This window comes from Oncorhynchus mykiss, unplaced genomic scaffold (assembly GCF_013265735.2).
Source record: "Oncorhynchus mykiss isolate Arlee unplaced genomic scaffold, USDA_OmykA_1.1 un_scaffold_291, whole genome shotgun sequence".
Taxonomy (NCBI): Eukaryota; Metazoa; Chordata; class Actinopteri; order Salmoniformes; family Salmonidae; genus Oncorhynchus; species Oncorhynchus mykiss.
In genome coordinates this window covers 174,657-191,112 of record NW_023493742.1, presented here as the reverse complement: position 1 = coordinate 191,112, position 16,456 = coordinate 174,657, and the positions used below count along the sequence as shown (strand labels likewise).

The 16,456-nt window shown below is 44.9% G+C and overlaps 41 non-coding genes across 41 annotated transcripts; all 41 read right to left on the bottom strand.

Annotated features, from left to right (window-relative positions):
- Positions 1-70: 70 nt before the first annotated feature.
- trnag-gcc lies at positions 71-141 on the bottom strand. The gene has a single exon. It is a non-coding gene; the product is annotated as a tRNA-Gly (tRNA).
- A 276-nt stretch (positions 142-417) lies between these two features.
- Positions 418-488, bottom strand: trnag-gcc. The gene has a single exon. It is a non-coding gene; the product is annotated as a tRNA-Gly (tRNA).
- Positions 489-602: 114 nt separating this feature from the next.
- trnad-guc lies at positions 603-674 on the bottom strand. Its single transcript has one exon. It is a non-coding gene; the product is annotated as a tRNA-Asp (tRNA).
- A 531-nt stretch (positions 675-1,205) lies between these two features.
- Positions 1,206-1,276, bottom strand: trnag-gcc. Its single transcript has one exon. It is a non-coding gene; the product is annotated as a tRNA-Gly (tRNA).
- A 114-nt stretch (positions 1,277-1,390) lies between these two features.
- Positions 1,391-1,462, bottom strand: trnad-guc. Its single transcript has one exon. It is a non-coding gene; the product is annotated as a tRNA-Asp (tRNA).
- A 531-nt stretch (positions 1,463-1,993) lies between these two features.
- trnag-gcc lies at positions 1,994-2,064 on the bottom strand. Its single transcript has one exon. It is a non-coding gene; the product is annotated as a tRNA-Gly (tRNA).
- Positions 2,065-2,178: 114 nt separating this feature from the next.
- trnad-guc lies at positions 2,179-2,250 on the bottom strand. The gene has a single exon. It is a non-coding gene; the product is annotated as a tRNA-Asp (tRNA).
- Positions 2,251-2,781: 531 nt separating this feature from the next.
- trnag-gcc lies at positions 2,782-2,852 on the bottom strand. Its single transcript has one exon. It is a non-coding gene; the product is annotated as a tRNA-Gly (tRNA).
- A 114-nt stretch (positions 2,853-2,966) lies between these two features.
- trnad-guc lies at positions 2,967-3,038 on the bottom strand. The gene has a single exon. It is a non-coding gene; the product is annotated as a tRNA-Asp (tRNA).
- A 531-nt stretch (positions 3,039-3,569) lies between these two features.
- On the bottom strand, positions 3,570-3,640 carry trnag-gcc. Its single transcript has one exon. It is a non-coding gene; the product is annotated as a tRNA-Gly (tRNA).
- A 114-nt stretch (positions 3,641-3,754) lies between these two features.
- On the bottom strand, positions 3,755-3,826 carry trnad-guc. Its single transcript has one exon. It is a non-coding gene; the product is annotated as a tRNA-Asp (tRNA).
- A 531-nt stretch (positions 3,827-4,357) lies between these two features.
- trnag-gcc lies at positions 4,358-4,428 on the bottom strand. The gene has a single exon. It is a non-coding gene; the product is annotated as a tRNA-Gly (tRNA).
- Positions 4,429-4,542: 114 nt separating this feature from the next.
- trnad-guc lies at positions 4,543-4,614 on the bottom strand. The gene has a single exon. It is a non-coding gene; the product is annotated as a tRNA-Asp (tRNA).
- A 531-nt stretch (positions 4,615-5,145) lies between these two features.
- On the bottom strand, positions 5,146-5,216 carry trnag-gcc. Its single transcript has one exon. It is a non-coding gene; the product is annotated as a tRNA-Gly (tRNA).
- Positions 5,217-5,330: 114 nt separating this feature from the next.
- Positions 5,331-5,402, bottom strand: trnad-guc. Its single transcript has one exon. It is a non-coding gene; the product is annotated as a tRNA-Asp (tRNA).
- Positions 5,403-5,933: 531 nt separating this feature from the next.
- Positions 5,934-6,004, bottom strand: trnag-gcc. Its single transcript has one exon. It is a non-coding gene; the product is annotated as a tRNA-Gly (tRNA).
- A 114-nt stretch (positions 6,005-6,118) lies between these two features.
- Positions 6,119-6,190, bottom strand: trnad-guc. The gene has a single exon. It is a non-coding gene; the product is annotated as a tRNA-Asp (tRNA).
- A 531-nt stretch (positions 6,191-6,721) lies between these two features.
- trnag-gcc lies at positions 6,722-6,792 on the bottom strand. The gene has a single exon. It is a non-coding gene; the product is annotated as a tRNA-Gly (tRNA).
- Positions 6,793-6,906: 114 nt separating this feature from the next.
- trnad-guc lies at positions 6,907-6,978 on the bottom strand. Its single transcript has one exon. It is a non-coding gene; the product is annotated as a tRNA-Asp (tRNA).
- A 531-nt stretch (positions 6,979-7,509) lies between these two features.
- trnag-gcc lies at positions 7,510-7,580 on the bottom strand. Its single transcript has one exon. It is a non-coding gene; the product is annotated as a tRNA-Gly (tRNA).
- Positions 7,581-7,694: 114 nt separating this feature from the next.
- trnad-guc lies at positions 7,695-7,766 on the bottom strand. The gene has a single exon. It is a non-coding gene; the product is annotated as a tRNA-Asp (tRNA).
- A 531-nt stretch (positions 7,767-8,297) lies between these two features.
- Positions 8,298-8,368, bottom strand: trnag-gcc. The gene has a single exon. It is a non-coding gene; the product is annotated as a tRNA-Gly (tRNA).
- A 114-nt stretch (positions 8,369-8,482) lies between these two features.
- On the bottom strand, positions 8,483-8,554 carry trnad-guc. Its single transcript has one exon. It is a non-coding gene; the product is annotated as a tRNA-Asp (tRNA).
- A 531-nt stretch (positions 8,555-9,085) lies between these two features.
- Positions 9,086-9,156, bottom strand: trnag-gcc. The gene has a single exon. It is a non-coding gene; the product is annotated as a tRNA-Gly (tRNA).
- Positions 9,157-9,270: 114 nt separating this feature from the next.
- Positions 9,271-9,342, bottom strand: trnad-guc. The gene has a single exon. It is a non-coding gene; the product is annotated as a tRNA-Asp (tRNA).
- A 531-nt stretch (positions 9,343-9,873) lies between these two features.
- Positions 9,874-9,944, bottom strand: trnag-gcc. The gene has a single exon. It is a non-coding gene; the product is annotated as a tRNA-Gly (tRNA).
- Positions 9,945-10,058: 114 nt separating this feature from the next.
- Positions 10,059-10,130, bottom strand: trnad-guc. The gene has a single exon. It is a non-coding gene; the product is annotated as a tRNA-Asp (tRNA).
- Positions 10,131-10,661: 531 nt separating this feature from the next.
- Positions 10,662-10,732, bottom strand: trnag-gcc. Its single transcript has one exon. It is a non-coding gene; the product is annotated as a tRNA-Gly (tRNA).
- Positions 10,733-10,846: 114 nt separating this feature from the next.
- trnad-guc lies at positions 10,847-10,918 on the bottom strand. Its single transcript has one exon. It is a non-coding gene; the product is annotated as a tRNA-Asp (tRNA).
- Positions 10,919-11,449: 531 nt separating this feature from the next.
- Positions 11,450-11,520, bottom strand: trnag-gcc. The gene has a single exon. It is a non-coding gene; the product is annotated as a tRNA-Gly (tRNA).
- Positions 11,521-11,634: 114 nt separating this feature from the next.
- Positions 11,635-11,706, bottom strand: trnad-guc. The gene has a single exon. It is a non-coding gene; the product is annotated as a tRNA-Asp (tRNA).
- Positions 11,707-12,237: 531 nt separating this feature from the next.
- On the bottom strand, positions 12,238-12,308 carry trnag-gcc. The gene has a single exon. It is a non-coding gene; the product is annotated as a tRNA-Gly (tRNA).
- Positions 12,309-12,422: 114 nt separating this feature from the next.
- trnad-guc lies at positions 12,423-12,494 on the bottom strand. Its single transcript has one exon. It is a non-coding gene; the product is annotated as a tRNA-Asp (tRNA).
- A 716-nt stretch (positions 12,495-13,210) lies between these two features.
- Positions 13,211-13,282, bottom strand: trnad-guc. The gene has a single exon. It is a non-coding gene; the product is annotated as a tRNA-Asp (tRNA).
- A 531-nt stretch (positions 13,283-13,813) lies between these two features.
- trnag-gcc lies at positions 13,814-13,884 on the bottom strand. The gene has a single exon. It is a non-coding gene; the product is annotated as a tRNA-Gly (tRNA).
- A 114-nt stretch (positions 13,885-13,998) lies between these two features.
- trnad-guc lies at positions 13,999-14,070 on the bottom strand. The gene has a single exon. It is a non-coding gene; the product is annotated as a tRNA-Asp (tRNA).
- Positions 14,071-14,601: 531 nt separating this feature from the next.
- On the bottom strand, positions 14,602-14,672 carry trnag-gcc. The gene has a single exon. It is a non-coding gene; the product is annotated as a tRNA-Gly (tRNA).
- A 114-nt stretch (positions 14,673-14,786) lies between these two features.
- Positions 14,787-14,858, bottom strand: trnad-guc. The gene has a single exon. It is a non-coding gene; the product is annotated as a tRNA-Asp (tRNA).
- A 716-nt stretch (positions 14,859-15,574) lies between these two features.
- On the bottom strand, positions 15,575-15,646 carry trnad-guc. Its single transcript has one exon. It is a non-coding gene; the product is annotated as a tRNA-Asp (tRNA).
- A 531-nt stretch (positions 15,647-16,177) lies between these two features.
- trnag-gcc lies at positions 16,178-16,248 on the bottom strand. Its single transcript has one exon. It is a non-coding gene; the product is annotated as a tRNA-Gly (tRNA).
- Positions 16,249-16,362: 114 nt separating this feature from the next.
- Positions 16,363-16,434, bottom strand: trnad-guc. The gene has a single exon. It is a non-coding gene; the product is annotated as a tRNA-Asp (tRNA).
- Between the last annotated feature and the right edge of the window lie 22 nt (positions 16,435-16,456).

Genomic DNA, 16,456 nt, shown 5'->3' with positions numbered 1-16,456 from the left:
CTGGCAATCGAGCACAGATTTCTCCCTCAGGGGTTTGCATACTTCTCGAAATTACATGTTCAAAACATCCTGCATTGGCCGGGAATCGAACCCGGGCCTCCCGCGTGGCAGGCGAGAATTCTACCACTGAACAACCAATGCCTTGGAATACTGAGATAATGCTGGAAATCGTATCAGTTGGTTACTCGTTTCCCATTTAACAACTTAAGCCTTGCACAAAGTAAATCACCTCACACACTGGACATCTACAATGGATTCACCAAAGTCTTCTGAGAATGAGTAAATGTCCAAACTGAAAATGAAAGCAAAGTCAGATTTTTCAAGAGTCAGTTGAGATTTCTGTTGGCCTGGCAATCGAGCACAGATTTCTCCCTCAGGGGTTTGCATACTTCTCGAAATTACATGTTCAAAACATCCTGCATTGGCCGGGAATCGAACCCGGGCCTCCCGCGTGGCAGGCGAGAATTCTACCACTGAACAACCAATGCCTTGGAATACTGAGATAATGCTGGAAAATCGTATCATAAAGCTTTATCTCCAAGCATATTTTTCGCATAGTGGGCTCAGCTACATTGTTCACCCTAAAAAAAAAGCAGTCCTTTCTCCCCGTCGGGGAATTGAACCCCGGTCTCCCGCGTGACAGGCGGGGATACTCACCACTATACTAACGAGGAGCTGGTGTGGTGGACGTTTGAGAAAACGTGGAGCATTGGTACTAACTATACGTTTGCAGTGTTGGGCTTTAACACTTCTAACAAAAACATCTGTATAGACTGAATGGTTAGAGCTAGAAACTACTGTGACCCCTCTATGGAAAGCTGAGACTCTCACGAAAACGTACATGTAATCGATTTCGCTCTATACCACTCACAGGCCACACACTCGTAGTTAGAAGGTGACGCGTTTGTGGGATGTCCCAGGACATTGTCACAAATGCCAAACTCAAGACAGTTGTCGATGACTAGTTGGTTACTCGTTTCCCATTTAACAACTTAAGCCTTGCACAAAGTAAATCACCTCACACACTGGACATCTACAATGGATTCACCAAAGTCTTCTGAGAATGAGTAAATGTCCAAACTGAAAATGAAAGCAAAGTCAGATTTTTCAAGAGTCAGTTGAGATTTCTGTTGGCCTGGCAATCGAGCACAGATTTCTCCCTCAGGGGTTTGCATACTTCTCGAAATTACATGTTCAAAACATCCTGCATTGGCCGGGAATCGAACCCGGGCCTCCCGCGTGGCAGGCGAGAATTCTACCACTGAACAACCAATGCCTTGGAATACTGAGATAATGCTGGAAATCGTATCATAAAGCTTTATCTCCAGGCATATTTTTCACATAGTGGGCTCAGCTACATTGTTCACCCTAAAAAAAAAAGCAGTCCTTTCTCCCCGTCGGGGAATTGAACCCCGGTCTCCCGCGTGACAGGCGGGGATACTCACCACTATACTAACGAGGAGCTGGTGTGGTGGACGTTTGAAAAAACGTGGAGCATTGGTACTAACTATACGTTTGCAGTGTTGGGCTTTAACACTTCTAACAAAAACATCTGTATAGACTGAATGGTTAGAGCTAGAAACTACTGTGACCCCTCTATGGAAAGCTGAGACTCTCACGAAAACGTACATGTAATCGATTTCGCTCTATACCACTCACAGGCCACACACTCGTAGTTAGAAGGTGACGCGTTTGTGGGATGTCCCAGGACATTGTCACAAATGCCAAACTCAAGACAGTTGTCGATGACTAGTTGGTTACTCGTTTCCCATTTAACAACTTAAGCCTTGCACAAAGTAAATCACCTCACACACTGGACATCTACAATGGATTCACCAAAGTCTTCTGAGAATGAGTAAATGTCCAAACTGAAAATGAAAGCAAAGTCAGATTTTTCAAGAGTCAGTTGAGATTTCTGTTGGCCTGGCAATCGAGCACAGATTTCTCCCTCAGGGGTTTGCATACTTCTCGAAATTACATGTTCAAAACATCCTGCATTGGCCGGGAATCGAACCCGGGCCTCCCGCGTGGCAGGCGAGAATTCTACCACTGAACAACCAATGCCTTGGAATACTGAGATAATGCTGGAAAATCGTATCATAAAGCTTTATCTCCAAGCATATTTTTCGCATAGTGGGCTCAGCTACATTGTTCACCCTAAAAAAAAAGCAGTCCTTTCTCCCCGTCGGGGAATTGAACCCCGGTCTCCCGCGTGACAGGCGGGGATACTCACCACTATACTAACGAGGAGCTGGTGTGGTGGACGTTTGAGAAAACGTGGAGCATTGGTACTAACTATACGTTTGCAGTGTTGGGCTTTAACACTTCTAACAAAAACATCTGTATAGACTGAATGGTTAGAGCTAGAAACTACTGTGACCCCTCTATGGAAAGCTGAGACTCTCACGAAAACGTACATGTAATCGATTTCGCTCTATACCACTCACAGGCCACACACTCGTAGTTAGAAGGTGACGCGTTTGTGGGATGTCCCAGGACATTGTCACAAATGCCAAACTCAAGACAGTTGTCGATGACTAGTTGGTTACTCGTTTCCCATTTAACAACTTAAGCCTTGCACAAAGTAAATCACCTCACACACTGGACATCTACAATGGATTCACCAAAGTCTTCTGAGAATGAGTAAATGTCCAAACTGAAAATGAAAGCAAAGTCAGATTTTTCAAGAGTCAGTTGAGATTTCTGTTGGCCTGGCAATCGAGCACAGATTTCTCCCTCAGGGGTTTGCATACTTCTCGAAATTACATGTTCAAAACATCCTGCATTGGCCGGGAATCGAACCCGGGCCTCCCGCGTGGCAGGCGAGAATTCTACCACTGAACAACCAATGCCTTGGAATACTGAGATAATGCTGGAAATCGTATCATAAAGCTTTATCTCCAGGCATATTTTTCACATAGTGGGCTCAGCTACATTGTTCACCCTAAAAAAAAAAGCAGTCCTTTCTCCCCGTCGGGGAATTGAACCCCGGTCTCCCGCGTGACAGGCGGGGATACTCACCACTATACTAACGAGGAGCTGGTGTGGTGGACGTTTGAAAAAACGTGGAGCATTGGTACTAACTATACGTTTGCAGTGTTGGGCTTTAACACTTCTAACAAAAACATCTGTATAGACTGAATGGTTAGAGCTAGAAACTACTGTGACCCCTCTATGGAAAGCTGAGACTCTCACGAAAACGTACATGTAATCGATTTCGCTCTATACCACTCACAGGCCACACACTCGTAGTTAGAAGGTGACGCGTTTGTGGGATGTCCCAGGACATTGTCACAAATGCCAAACTCAAGACAGTTGTCGATGACTAGTTGGTTACTCGTTTCCCATTTAACAACTTAAGCCTTGCACAAAGTAAATCACCTCACACACTGGACATCTACAATGGATTCACCAAAGTCTTCTGAGAATGAGTAAATGTCCAAACTGAAAATGAAAGCAAAGTCAGATTTTTCAAGAGTCAGTTGAGATTTCTGTTGGCCTGGCAATCGAGCACAGATTTCTCCCTCAGGGGTTTGCATACTTCTCGAAATTACATGTTCAAAACATCCTGCATTGGCCGGGAATCGAACCCGGGCCTCCCGCGTGGCAGGCGAGAATTCTACCACTGAACAACCAATGCCTTGGAATACTGAGATAATGCTGGAAAATCGTATCATAAAGCTTTATCTCCAAGCATATTTTTCGCATAGTGGGCTCAGCTACATTGTTCACCCTAAAAAAAAAGCAGTCCTTTCTCCCCGTCGGGGAATTGAACCCCGGTCTCCCGCGTGACAGGCGGGGATACTCACCACTATACTAACGAGGAGCTGGTGTGGTGGACGTTTGAGAAAACGTGGAGCATTGGTACTAACTATACGTTTGCAGTGTTGGGCTTTAACACTTCTAACAAAAACATCTGTATAGACTGAATGGTTAGAGCTAGAAACTACTGTGACCCCTCTATGGAAAGCTGAGACTCTCACGAAAACGTACATGTAATCGATTTCGCTCTATACCACTCACAGGCCACACACTCGTAGTTAGAAGGTGACGCGTTTGTGGGATGTCCCAGGACATTGTCACAAATGCCAAACTCAAGACAGTTGTCGATGACTAGTTGGTTACTCGTTTCCCATTTAACAACTTAAGCCTTGCACAAAGTAAATCACCTCACACACTGGACATCTACAATGGATTCACCAAAGTCTTCTGAGAATGAGTAAATGTCCAAACTGAAAATGAAAGCAAAGTCAGATTTTTCAAGAGTCAGTTGAGATTTCTGTTGGCCTGGCAATCGAGCACAGATTTCTCCCTCAGGGGTTTGCATACTTCTCGAAATTACATGTTCAAAACATCCTGCATTGGCCGGGAATCGAACCCGGGCCTCCCGCGTGGCAGGCGAGAATTCTACCACTGAACAACCAATGCCTTGGAATACTGAGATAATGCTGGAAAATCGTATCATAAAGCTTTATCTCCAAGCATATTTTTCGCATAGTGGGCTCAGCTACATTGTTCACCCTAAAAAAAAAGCAGTCCTTTCTCCCCGTCGGGGAATTGAACCCCGGTCTCCCGCGTGACAGGCGGGGATACTCACCACTATACTAACGAGGAGCTGGTGTGGTGGACGTTTGAGAAAACGTGGAGCATTGGTACTAACTATACGTTTGCAGTGTTGGGCTTTAACACTTCTAACAAAAACATCTGTATAGACTGAATGGTTAGAGCTAGAAACTACTGTGACCCCTCTATGGAAAGCTGAGACTCTCACGAAAACGTACATGTAATCGATTTCGCTCTATACCACTCACAGGCCACACACTCGTAGTTAGAAGGTGACGCGTTTGTGGGATGTCCCAGGACATTGTCACAAATGCCAAACTCAAGACAGTTGTCGATGACTAGTTGGTTACTCGTTTCCCATTTAACAACTTAAGCCTTGCACAAAGTAAATCACCTCACACACTGGACATCTACAATGGATTCACCAAAGTCTTCTGAGAATGAGTAAATGTCCAAACTGAAAATGAAAGCAAAGTCAGATTTTTCAAGAGTCAGTTGAGATTTCTGTTGGCCTGGCAATCGAGCACAGATTTCTCCCTCAGGGGTTTGCATACTTCTCGAAATTACATGTTCAAAACATCCTGCATTGGCCGGGAATCGAACCCGGGCCTCCCGCGTGGCAGGCGAGAATTCTACCACTGAACAACCAATGCCTTGGAATACTGAGATAATGCTGGAAATCGTATCATAAAGCTTTATCTCCAGGCATATTTTTCACATAGTGGGCTCAGCTACATTGTTCACCCTAAAAAAAAAAGCAGTCCTTTCTCCCCGTCGGGGAATTGAACCCCGGTCTCCCGCGTGACAGGCGGGGATACTCACCACTATACTAACGAGGAGCTGGTGTGGTGGACGTTTGAAAAAACGTGGAGCATTGGTACTAACTATACGTTTGCAGTGTTGGGCTTTAACACTTCTAACAAAAACATCTGTATAGACTGAATGGTTAGAGCTAGAAACTACTGTGACCCCTCTATGGAAAGCTGAGACTCTCACGAAAACGTACATGTAATCGATTTCGCTCTATACCACTCACAGGCCACACACTCGTAGTTAGAAGGTGACGCGTTTGTGGGATGTCCCAGGACATTGTCACAAATGCCAAACTCAAGACAGTTGTCGATGACTAGTTGGTTACTCGTTTCCCATTTAACAACTTAAGCCTTGCACAAAGTAAATCACCTCACACACTGGACATCTACAATGGATTCACCAAAGTCTTCTGAGAATGAGTAAATGTCCAAACTGAAAATGAAAGCAAAGTCAGATTTTTCAAGAGTCAGTTGAGATTTCTGTTGGCCTGGCAATCGAGCACAGATTTCTCCCTCAGGGGTTTGCATACTTCTCGAAATTACATGTTCAAAACATCCTGCATTGGCCGGGAATCGAACCCGGGCCTCCCGCGTGGCAGGCGAGAATTCTACCACTGAACAACCAATGCCTTGGAATACTGAGATAATGCTGGAAAATCGTATCATAAAGCTTTATCTCCAAGCATATTTTTCGCATAGTGGGCTCAGCTACATTGTTCACCCTAAAAAAAAAGCAGTCCTTTCTCCCCGTCGGGGAATTGAACCCCGGTCTCCCGCGTGACAGGCGGGGATACTCACCACTATACTAACGAGGAGCTGGTGTGGTGGACGTTTGAGAAAACGTGGAGCATTGGTACTAACTATACGTTTGCAGTGTTGGGCTTTAACACTTCTAACAAAAACATCTGTATAGACTGAATGGTTAGAGCTAGAAACTACTGTGACCCCTCTATGGAAAGCTGAGACTCTCACGAAAACGTACATGTAATCGATTTCGCTCTATACCACTCACAGGCCACACACTCGTAGTTAGAAGGTGACGCGTTTGTGGGATGTCCCAGGACATTGTCACAAATGCCAAACTCAAGACAGTTGTCGATGACTAGTTGGTTACTCGTTTCCCATTTAACAACTTAAGCCTTGCACAAAGTAAATCACCTCACACACTGGACATCTACAATGGATTCACCAAAGTCTTCTGAGAATGAGTAAATGTCCAAACTGAAAATGAAAGCAAAGTCAGATTTTTCAAGAGTCAGTTGAGATTTCTGTTGGCCTGGCAATCGAGCACAGATTTCTCCCTCAGGGGTTTGCATACTTCTCGAAATTACATGTTCAAAACATCCTGCATTGGCCGGGAATCGAACCCGGGCCTCCCGCGTGGCAGGCGAGAATTCTACCACTGAACAACCAATGCCTTGGAATACTGAGATAATGCTGGAAAATCGTATCATAAAGCTTTATCTCCAAGCATATTTTTCGCATAGTGGGCTCAGCTACATTGTTCACCCTAAAAAAAAAGCAGTCCTTTCTCCCCGTCGGGGAATTGAACCCCGGTCTCCCGCGTGACAGGCGGGGATACTCACCACTATACTAACGAGGAGCTGGTGTGGTGGACGTTTGAGAAAACGTGGAGCATTGGTACTAACTATACGTTTGCAGTGTTGGGCTTTAACACTTCTAACAAAAACATCTGTATAGACTGAATGGTTAGAGCTAGAAACTACTGTGACCCCTCTATGGAAAGCTGAGACTCTCACGAAAACGTACATGTAATCGATTTCGCTCTATACCACTCACAGGCCACACACTCGTAGTTAGAAGGTGACGCGTTTGTGGGATGTCCCAGGACATTGTCACAAATGCCAAACTCAAGACAGTTGTCGATGACTAGTTGGTTACTCGTTTCCCATTTAACAACTTAAGCCTTGCACAAAGTAAATCACCTCACACACTGGACATCTACAATGGATTCACCAAAGTCTTCTGAGAATGAGTAAATGTCCAAACTGAAAATGAAAGCAAAGTCAGATTTTTCAAGAGTCAGTTGAGATTTCTGTTGGCCTGGCAATCGAGCACAGATTTCTCCCTCAGGGGTTTGCATACTTCTCGAAATTACATGTTCAAAACATCCTGCATTGGCCGGGAATCGAACCCGGGCCTCCCGCGTGGCAGGCGAGAATTCTACCACTGAACAACCAATGCCTTGGAATACTGAGATAATGCTGGAAATCGTATCATAAAGCTTTATCTCCAGGCATATTTTTCACATAGTGGGCTCAGCTACATTGTTCACCCTAAAAAAAAAAGCAGTCCTTTCTCCCCGTCGGGGAATTGAACCCCGGTCTCCCGCGTGACAGGCGGGGATACTCACCACTATACTAACGAGGAGCTGGTGTGGTGGACGTTTGAAAAAACGTGGAGCATTGGTACTAACTATACGTTTGCAGTGTTGGGCTTTAACACTTCTAACAAAAACATCTGTATAGACTGAATGGTTAGAGCTAGAAACTACTGTGACCCCTCTATGGAAAGCTGAGACTCTCACGAAAACGTACATGTAATCGATTTCGCTCTATACCACTCACAGGCCACACACTCGTAGTTAGAAGGTGACGCGTTTGTGGGATGTCCCAGGACATTGTCACAAATGCCAAACTCAAGACAGTTGTCGATGACTAGTTGGTTACTCGTTTCCCATTTAACAACTTAAGCCTTGCACAAAGTAAATCACCTCACACACTGGACATCTACAATGGATTCACCAAAGTCTTCTGAGAATGAGTAAATGTCCAAACTGAAAATGAAAGCAAAGTCAGATTTTTCAAGAGTCAGTTGAGATTTCTGTTGGCCTGGCAATCGAGCACAGATTTCTCCCTCAGGGGTTTGCATACTTCTCGAAATTACATGTTCAAAACATCCTGCATTGGCCGGGAATCGAACCCGGGCCTCCCGCGTGGCAGGCGAGAATTCTACCACTGAACAACCAATGCCTTGGAATACTGAGATAATGCTGGAAAATCGTATCATAAAGCTTTATCTCCAAGCATATTTTTCGCATAGTGGGCTCAGCTACATTGTTCACCCTAAAAAAAAAGCAGTCCTTTCTCCCCGTCGGGGAATTGAACCCCGGTCTCCCGCGTGACAGGCGGGGATACTCACCACTATACTAACGAGGAGCTGGTGTGGTGGACGTTTGAGAAAACGTGGAGCATTGGTACTAACTATACGTTTGCAGTGTTGGGCTTTAACACTTCTAACAAAAACATCTGTATAGACTGAATGGTTAGAGCTAGAAACTACTGTGACCCCTCTATGGAAAGCTGAGACTCTCACGAAAACGTACATGTAATCGATTTCGCTCTATACCACTCACAGGCCACACACTCGTAGTTAGAAGGTGACGCGTTTGTGGGATGTCCCAGGACATTGTCACAAATGCCAAACTCAAGACAGTTGTCGATGACTAGTTGGTTACTCGTTTCCCATTTAACAACTTAAGCCTTGCACAAAGTAAATCACCTCACACACTGGACATCTACAATGGATTCACCAAAGTCTTCTGAGAATGAGTAAATGTCCAAACTGAAAATGAAAGCAAAGTCAGATTTTTCAAGAGTCAGTTGAGATTTCTGTTGGCCTGGCAATCGAGCACAGATTTCTCCCTCAGGGGTTTGCATACTTCTCGAAATTACATGTTCAAAACATCCTGCATTGGCCGGGAATCGAACCCGGGCCTCCCGCGTGGCAGGCGAGAATTCTACCACTGAACAACCAATGCCTTGGAATACTGAGATAATGCTGGAAAATCGTATCATAAAGCTTTATCTCCAAGCATATTTTTCGCATAGTGGGCTCAGCTACATTGTTCACCCTAAAAAAAAAGCAGTCCTTTCTCCCCGTCGGGGAATTGAACCCCGGTCTCCCGCGTGACAGGCGGGGATACTCACCACTATACTAACGAGGAGCTGGTGTGGTGGACGTTTGAGAAAACGTGGAGCATTGGTACTAACTATACGTTTGCAGTGTTGGGCTTTAACACTTCTAACAAAAACATCTGTATAGACTGAATGGTTAGAGCTAGAAACTACTGTGACCCCTCTATGGAAAGCTGAGACTCTCACGAAAACGTACATGTAATCGATTTCGCTCTATACCACTCACAGGCCACACACTCGTAGTTAGAAGGTGACGCGTTTGTGGGATGTCCCAGGACATTGTCACAAATGCCAAACTCAAGACAGTTGTCGATGACTAGTTGGTTACTCGTTTCCCATTTAACAACTTAAGCCTTGCACAAAGTAAATCACCTCACACACTGGACATCTACAATGGATTCACCAAAGTCTTCTGAGAATGAGTAAATGTCCAAACTGAAAATGAAAGCAAAGTCAGATTTTTCAAGAGTCAGTTGAGATTTCTGTTGGCCTGGCAATCGAGCACAGATTTCTCCCTCAGGGGTTTGCATACTTCTCGAAATTACATGTTCAAAACATCCTGCATTGGCCGGGAATCGAACCCGGGCCTCCCGCGTGGCAGGCGAGAATTCTACCACTGAACAACCAATGCCTTGGAATACTGAGATAATGCTGGAAAATCGTATCATAAAGCTTTATCTCCAAGCATATTTTTCGCATAGTGGGCTCAGCTACATTGTTCACCCTAAAAAAAAAGCAGTCCTTTCTCCCCGTCGGGGAATTGAACCCCGGTCTCCCGCGTGACAGGCGGGGATACTCACCACTATACTAACGAGGAGCTGGTGTGGTGGACGTTTGAGAAAACGTGGAGCATTGGTACTAACTATACGTTTGCAGTGTTGGGCTTTAACACTTCTAACAAAAACATCTGTATAGACTGAATGGTTAGAGCTAGAAACTACTGTGACCCCTCTATGGAAAGCTGAGACTCTCACGAAAACGTACATGTAATCGATTTCGCTCTATACCACTCACAGGCCACACACTCGTAGTTAGAAGGTGACGCGTTTGTGGGATGTCCCAGGACATTGTCACAAATGCCAAACTCAAGACAGTTGTCGATGACTAGTTGGTTACTCGTTTCCCATTTAACAACTTAAGCCTTGCACAAAGTAAATCACCTCACACACTGGACATCTACAATGTATTCACCAAAGTCTTCTGAGAATGAGTAAATGTCCAAACTGAAAATGAAAGCAAAGTCAGATTTTTCAAGAGTCAGTTGAGATTTCTGTTGGCCTGGCAATCGAGCACAGATTTCTCCCTCAGGGGTTTGCATACTTCTCGAAATTACATGTTCAAAACATCCTGCATTGGCCGGGAATCGAACCCGGGCCTCCCGCGTGGCAGGCGAGAATTCTACCACTGAACAACCAATGCCTTGGAATACTGAGATAATGCTGGAAAATCGTATCATAAAGCTTTATCTCCAAGCATATTTTTCGCATAGTGGGCTCAGCTACATTGTTCACCCTAAAAAAAAAGCAGTCCTTTCTCCCCGTCGGGGAATTGAACCCCGGTCTCCCGCGTGACAGGCGGGGATACTCACCACTATACTAACGAGGAGCTGGTGTGGTGGACGTTTGAGAAAACGTGGAGCATTGGTACTAACTATACGTTTGCAGTGTTGGGCTTTAACACTTCTAACAAAAACATCTGTATAGACTGAATGGTTAGAGCTAGAAACTACTGTGACCCCTCTATGGAAAGCTGAGACTCTCACGAAAACGTACATGTAATCGATTTCGCTCTATACCACTCACAGGCCACACACTCGTAGTTAGAAGGTGACGCGTTTGTGGGATGTCCCAGGACATTGTCACAAATGCCAAACTCAAGACAGTTGTCGATGACTAGTTGGTTACTCGTTTCCCATTTAACAACTTAAGCCTTGCACAAAGTAAATCACCTCACACACTGGACATCTACAATGTATTCACCAAAGTCTTCTGAGAATGAGTAAATGTCCAAACTGAAAATGAAAGCAAAGTCAGATTTTTCAAGAGTCAGTTGAGATTTCTGTTGGCCTGGCAATCGAGCACAGATTTCTCCCTCAGGGGTTTGCATACTTCTCGAAATTACATGTTCAAAACATCCTGCATTGGCCGGGAATCGAACCCGGGCCTCCCGCGTGGCAGGCGAGAATTCTACCACTGAACAACCAATGCCTTGGAATACTGAGATAATGCTGGAAATCGTATCATAAAGCTTTATCTCCAAGCATATTTTTCGCATAGTGGGCTCAGCTACATTGTTCACCCTAAAAAAAAAAGCAGTCCTTTCTCCCCGTCGGGGAATTGAACCCCGGTCTCCCGCGTGACAGGCGGGGATACTCACCACTATACTAACGAGGAGCTGGTGTGGTGGACGTTTGAAAAAACGTGGAGCATTGGTACTAACTATACGTTTGCAGTGTTGGGCTTTAACACTTCTAACAAAAACATCTGTATAGACTGAATGGTTAGAGCTAGAAACTACTGTGACCCCTCTATGGAAAGCTGAGACTCTCACGAAAACGTACATGTAATCGATTTCGCTCTATACCACTCACAGGCCACACACTCGTAGTTAGAAGGTGACGCGTTTGTGGGATGTCCCAGGACATTGTCACAAATGCCAAACTCAAGACAGTTGTCGATGACTAGTTGGTTACTCGTTTCCCATTTAACAACTTAAGCCTTGCACAAAGTAAATCACCTCACACACTGGACATCTACAATGGATTCACCAAAGTCTTCTGAGAATGAGTAAATGTCCAAACTGAAAATGAAAGCAAAGTCAGATTTTTCAAGAGTCAGTTGAGATTTCTGTTGGCCTGGCAATCGAGCACAGATTTCTCCCTCAGGGGTTTGCATACTTCTCGAAATTACATGTTCAAAACATCCTGCATTGGCCGGGAATCGAACCCGGGCCTCCCGCGTGGCAGGCGAGAATTCTACCACTGAACAACCAATGCCTTGGAATACTGAGATAATGCTGGAAAATCGTATCATAAAGCTTTATCTCCAAGCATATTTTTCGCATAGTGGGCTCAGCTACATTGTTCACCCTAAAAAAAAAGCAGTCCTTTCTCCCCGTCGGGGAATTGAACCCCGGTCTCCCGCGTGACAGGCGGGGATACTCACCACTATACTAACGAGGAGCTGGTGTGGTGGACGTTTGAGAAAACGTGGAGCATTGGTACTAACTATACGTTTGCAGTGTTGGGCTTTAACACTTCTAACAAAAACATCTGTATAGACTGAATGGTTAGAGCTAGAAACTACTGTGACCCCTCTATGGAAAGCTGAGACTCTCACGAAAACGTACATGTAATCGATTTCGCTCTATACCACTCACAGGCCACACACTCGTAGTTAGAAGGTGACGCGTTTGTGGGATGTCCCAGGACATTGTCACAAATGCCAAACTCAAGACAGTTGTCGATGACTAGTTGGTTACTCGTTTCCCATTTAACAACTTAAGCCTTGCACAAAGTAAATCACCTCACACACTGGACATCTACAATGGATTCACCAAAGTCTTCTGAGAATGAGTAAATGTCCAAACTGAAAATGAAAGCAAAGTCAGATTTTTCAAGAGTCAGTTGAGATTTCTGTTGGCCTGGCAATCGAGCACAGATTTCTCCCTCAGGGGTTTGCATACTTCTCGAAATTACATGTTCAAAACATCCTGCATTGGCCGGGAATCGAACCCGGGCCTCCCGCGTGGCAGGCGAAAATTCTACCACTGAACAACCAATGCCTTGGAATACTGAGATAATGCTGGAAATCGTATCATAAAGCTTTATCTCCAGGCATATTTTTCACATAGTGGGCTCAGCTACATTGTTCACCCTAAAAAAAAAAGCAGTCCTTTCTCCCCGTCGGGGAATTGAACCCCGGTCTCCCGCGTGACAGGCGGGGATACTCACCACTATACTAACGAGGAGCTGGTGTGGTGGACGTTTGAAAAAACGTGGAGCATTGGTACTAACTATACGTTTGCAGTGTTGGGCTTTAACACTTCTAACAAAAACATCTGTATAGACTGAATGGTTAGAGCTAGAAACTACTGTGACCCCTCTATGGAAAGCTGAGACTCTCACGAAAACGTACATGTAATCGATTTCGCTCTATACCACTCACAGGCCACACACTCGTAGTTAGAAGGTGACGCGTTTGTGGGATGTCCCAGGACATTGTCACAAATGCCAAACTCAAGACAGTTGTCGATGACTAGTTGGTTACTCGTTTCCCATTTAACAACTTAAGCCTTGCACAAAGTAAATCACCTCACACACTGGACATCTACAATGGATTCACCAAAGTCTTCTGAGAATGAGTAAATGTCCAAACTGAAAATGAAAGCAAAGTCAGATTTTTCAAGAGTCAGTTGAGATTTCTGTTGGCCTGGCAATCGAGCACAGATTTCTCCCTCAGGGGTTTGCATACTTCTCGAAATTACATGTTCAAAACATCCTGCATTGGCCGGGAATCGAACCCGGGCCTCCCGCGTGGCAGGCGAGAATTCTACCACTGAACAACCAATGCCTTGGAATACTGAGATAATGCTGGAAAATCGTATCATAAAGCTTTATCTCCAAGCATATTTTTCGCATAGTGGGCTCAGCTACATTGTTCACCCTAAAAAAAAAGCAGTCCTTTCTCCCCGTCGGGGAATTGAACCCCGGTCTCCCGCGTGACAGGCGGGGATACTCACCACTATACTAACGAGGAGCTGGTGTGGTGGACGTTTGAGAAAACGTGGAGCATTGGTACTAACTATACGTTTGCAGTGTTGGGCTTTAACACTTCTAACAAAAACATCTGTATAGACTGAATGGTTAGAGCTAGAAACTACTGTGACCCCTCTATGGAAAGCTGAGACTCTCACGAAAACGTACATGTAATCGATTTCGCTCTATACCACTCACAGGCCACACACTCGTAGTTAGAAGGTGACGCGTTTGTGGGATGTCCCAGGACATTGTCACAAATGCCAAACTCAAGACAGTTGTCGATGACTAGTTGGTTACTCGTTTCCCATTTAACAACTTAAGCCTTGCACAAAGTAAATCACCTCACACACTGGACATCTACAATGGATTCACCAAAGTCTTCTGAGAATGAGTAAATGTCCAAACTGAAAATGAAAGCAAAGTCAGATTTTTCAAGAGTCAGTTGAGATTTCTGTTGGCCTGGCAATCGAGCACAGATTTCTCCCTCAGGGGTTTGCATACTTCTCGAAATTACATGTTCAAAACATCCTGCATTGGCCGGGAATCGAACCCGGGCCTCCCGCGTGGCAGGCGAGAATTCTACCACTGAACAACCAATGCCTTGGAATACTGAGATAATGCTGGAAATCGTATCATAAAGCTTTATCTCCAAGCATATTTTTCGCATAGTGGGCTCAGCTACATTGTTCACCCTAAAAAAAAAAGCAGTCCTTTCTCCCCGTCGGGGAATTGAACCCCGGTCTCCCGCGTGACAGGCGGGGATACTCACCACTATACTAACGAGGAGCTGGTGTGGTGGACGTTTGAAAAAACGTGGAGCATTGGTACTAACTATACGTTTGCAGTGTTGGGCTTTAACACTTCTAACAAAAACATCTGTATAGACTGAATGGTTAGAGCTAGAAACTACTGTGACCCCTCTATGGAAAGCTGAGACTCTCACGAAAACGTACATGTAATCGATTTCGCTCTATACCACTCACAGGCCACACACTCGTAGTTAGAAGGTGACGCGTTTGTGGGATGTCCCAGGACATTGTCACAAATGCCAAACTCAAGACAGTTGTCGATGACTAGTTGGTTACTCGTTTCCCATTTAACAACTTAAGCCTTGCACAAAGTAAATCACCTCACACACTGGACATCTACAATGGATTCACCAAAGTCTTCTGAGAATGAGTAAATGTCCAAACTGAAAATGAAAGCAAAGTCAGATTTTTCAAGAGTCAGTTGAGATTTCTGTTGGCCTGGCAATCGAGCACAGATTTCTCCCTCAGGGGTTTGCATACTTCTCGAAATTACATGTTCAAAACATCCTGCATTGGCCGGGAATCGAACCCAGGCCTCCCGCGTGGCAGGCGAGAATTCTACCACTGAACAACCAATGCCTTGGAATACTGAGATAATGCTGGAAAATCGTATCATAAAGCTTTATCTCCAAGCATATTTTTCGCATAGTGGGCTCAGCTACATTGTTCACCCTAAAAAAAAAGCAGTCCTTTCTCCCCGTCGGGGAATTGAACCCCGGTCTCCCGCGTGACAGGCGGGGATACTCACCACTATACTAACGAGGAGCTGGTGTGGTGGACGTTTGAAAAAACGTGGAGCATTGGTACTAACTATACGTTTGCAGTGTTGGGCTTTAACACTTCTAACAAAAACATCTGTATAGACTGAATGGTTAGAGCTAGAAACTACTGTGACCCCTCTATGGAAAGCTGAGACTCTCACGAAAACGTACATGTAATCGATTTCGCTCTATACCACTCACAGGCCACACACTCGTAGTTAGAAGGTGACGCGTTTGTGGGATGTCCCAGGACATTGTCACAAATGCCAAACTCAAGACAGTTGTCGATGACTAGTTGGTTACTCGTTTCCCATTTAACAACTTAAGCCTTGCACAAAGTAAATCACCTCACACACTGGACATCTACAATGGATTCACCAAAGTCTTCTGAGAATGAGTAAATGTCCAAACTGAAAATGAAAGCAAAGTCAGATTTTTCAAGAGTCAGTTGAGATTTCTGTTGGCCTGGCAATCGAGCACAGATTTCTCCCTCAGGGGTTTGCATACTTCTCGAAATTACATGTTCAAAACATCCTGCATTGGCCGGGAATCGAACCCGGGCCTCCCGCGTGGCAGGCGAGAATTCTACCACTGAACAACCAATGCCTTGGAATACTGAGATAATGCTGGAAAATCGTATCATAAAGCTTTATCTCCAAGCATATTTTTCGCATAGTGGGCTCAGCTACATTGTTCACCCTAAAAAAAAAGCAGTCCTTTCTCCCCGTCGGGGAATTGAACCCCGGTCTCCCGCGTGACAGGCGGGGATACTCACCACTATACTAACGAGGAGCAGGTGTGGTGGACGTTTGAA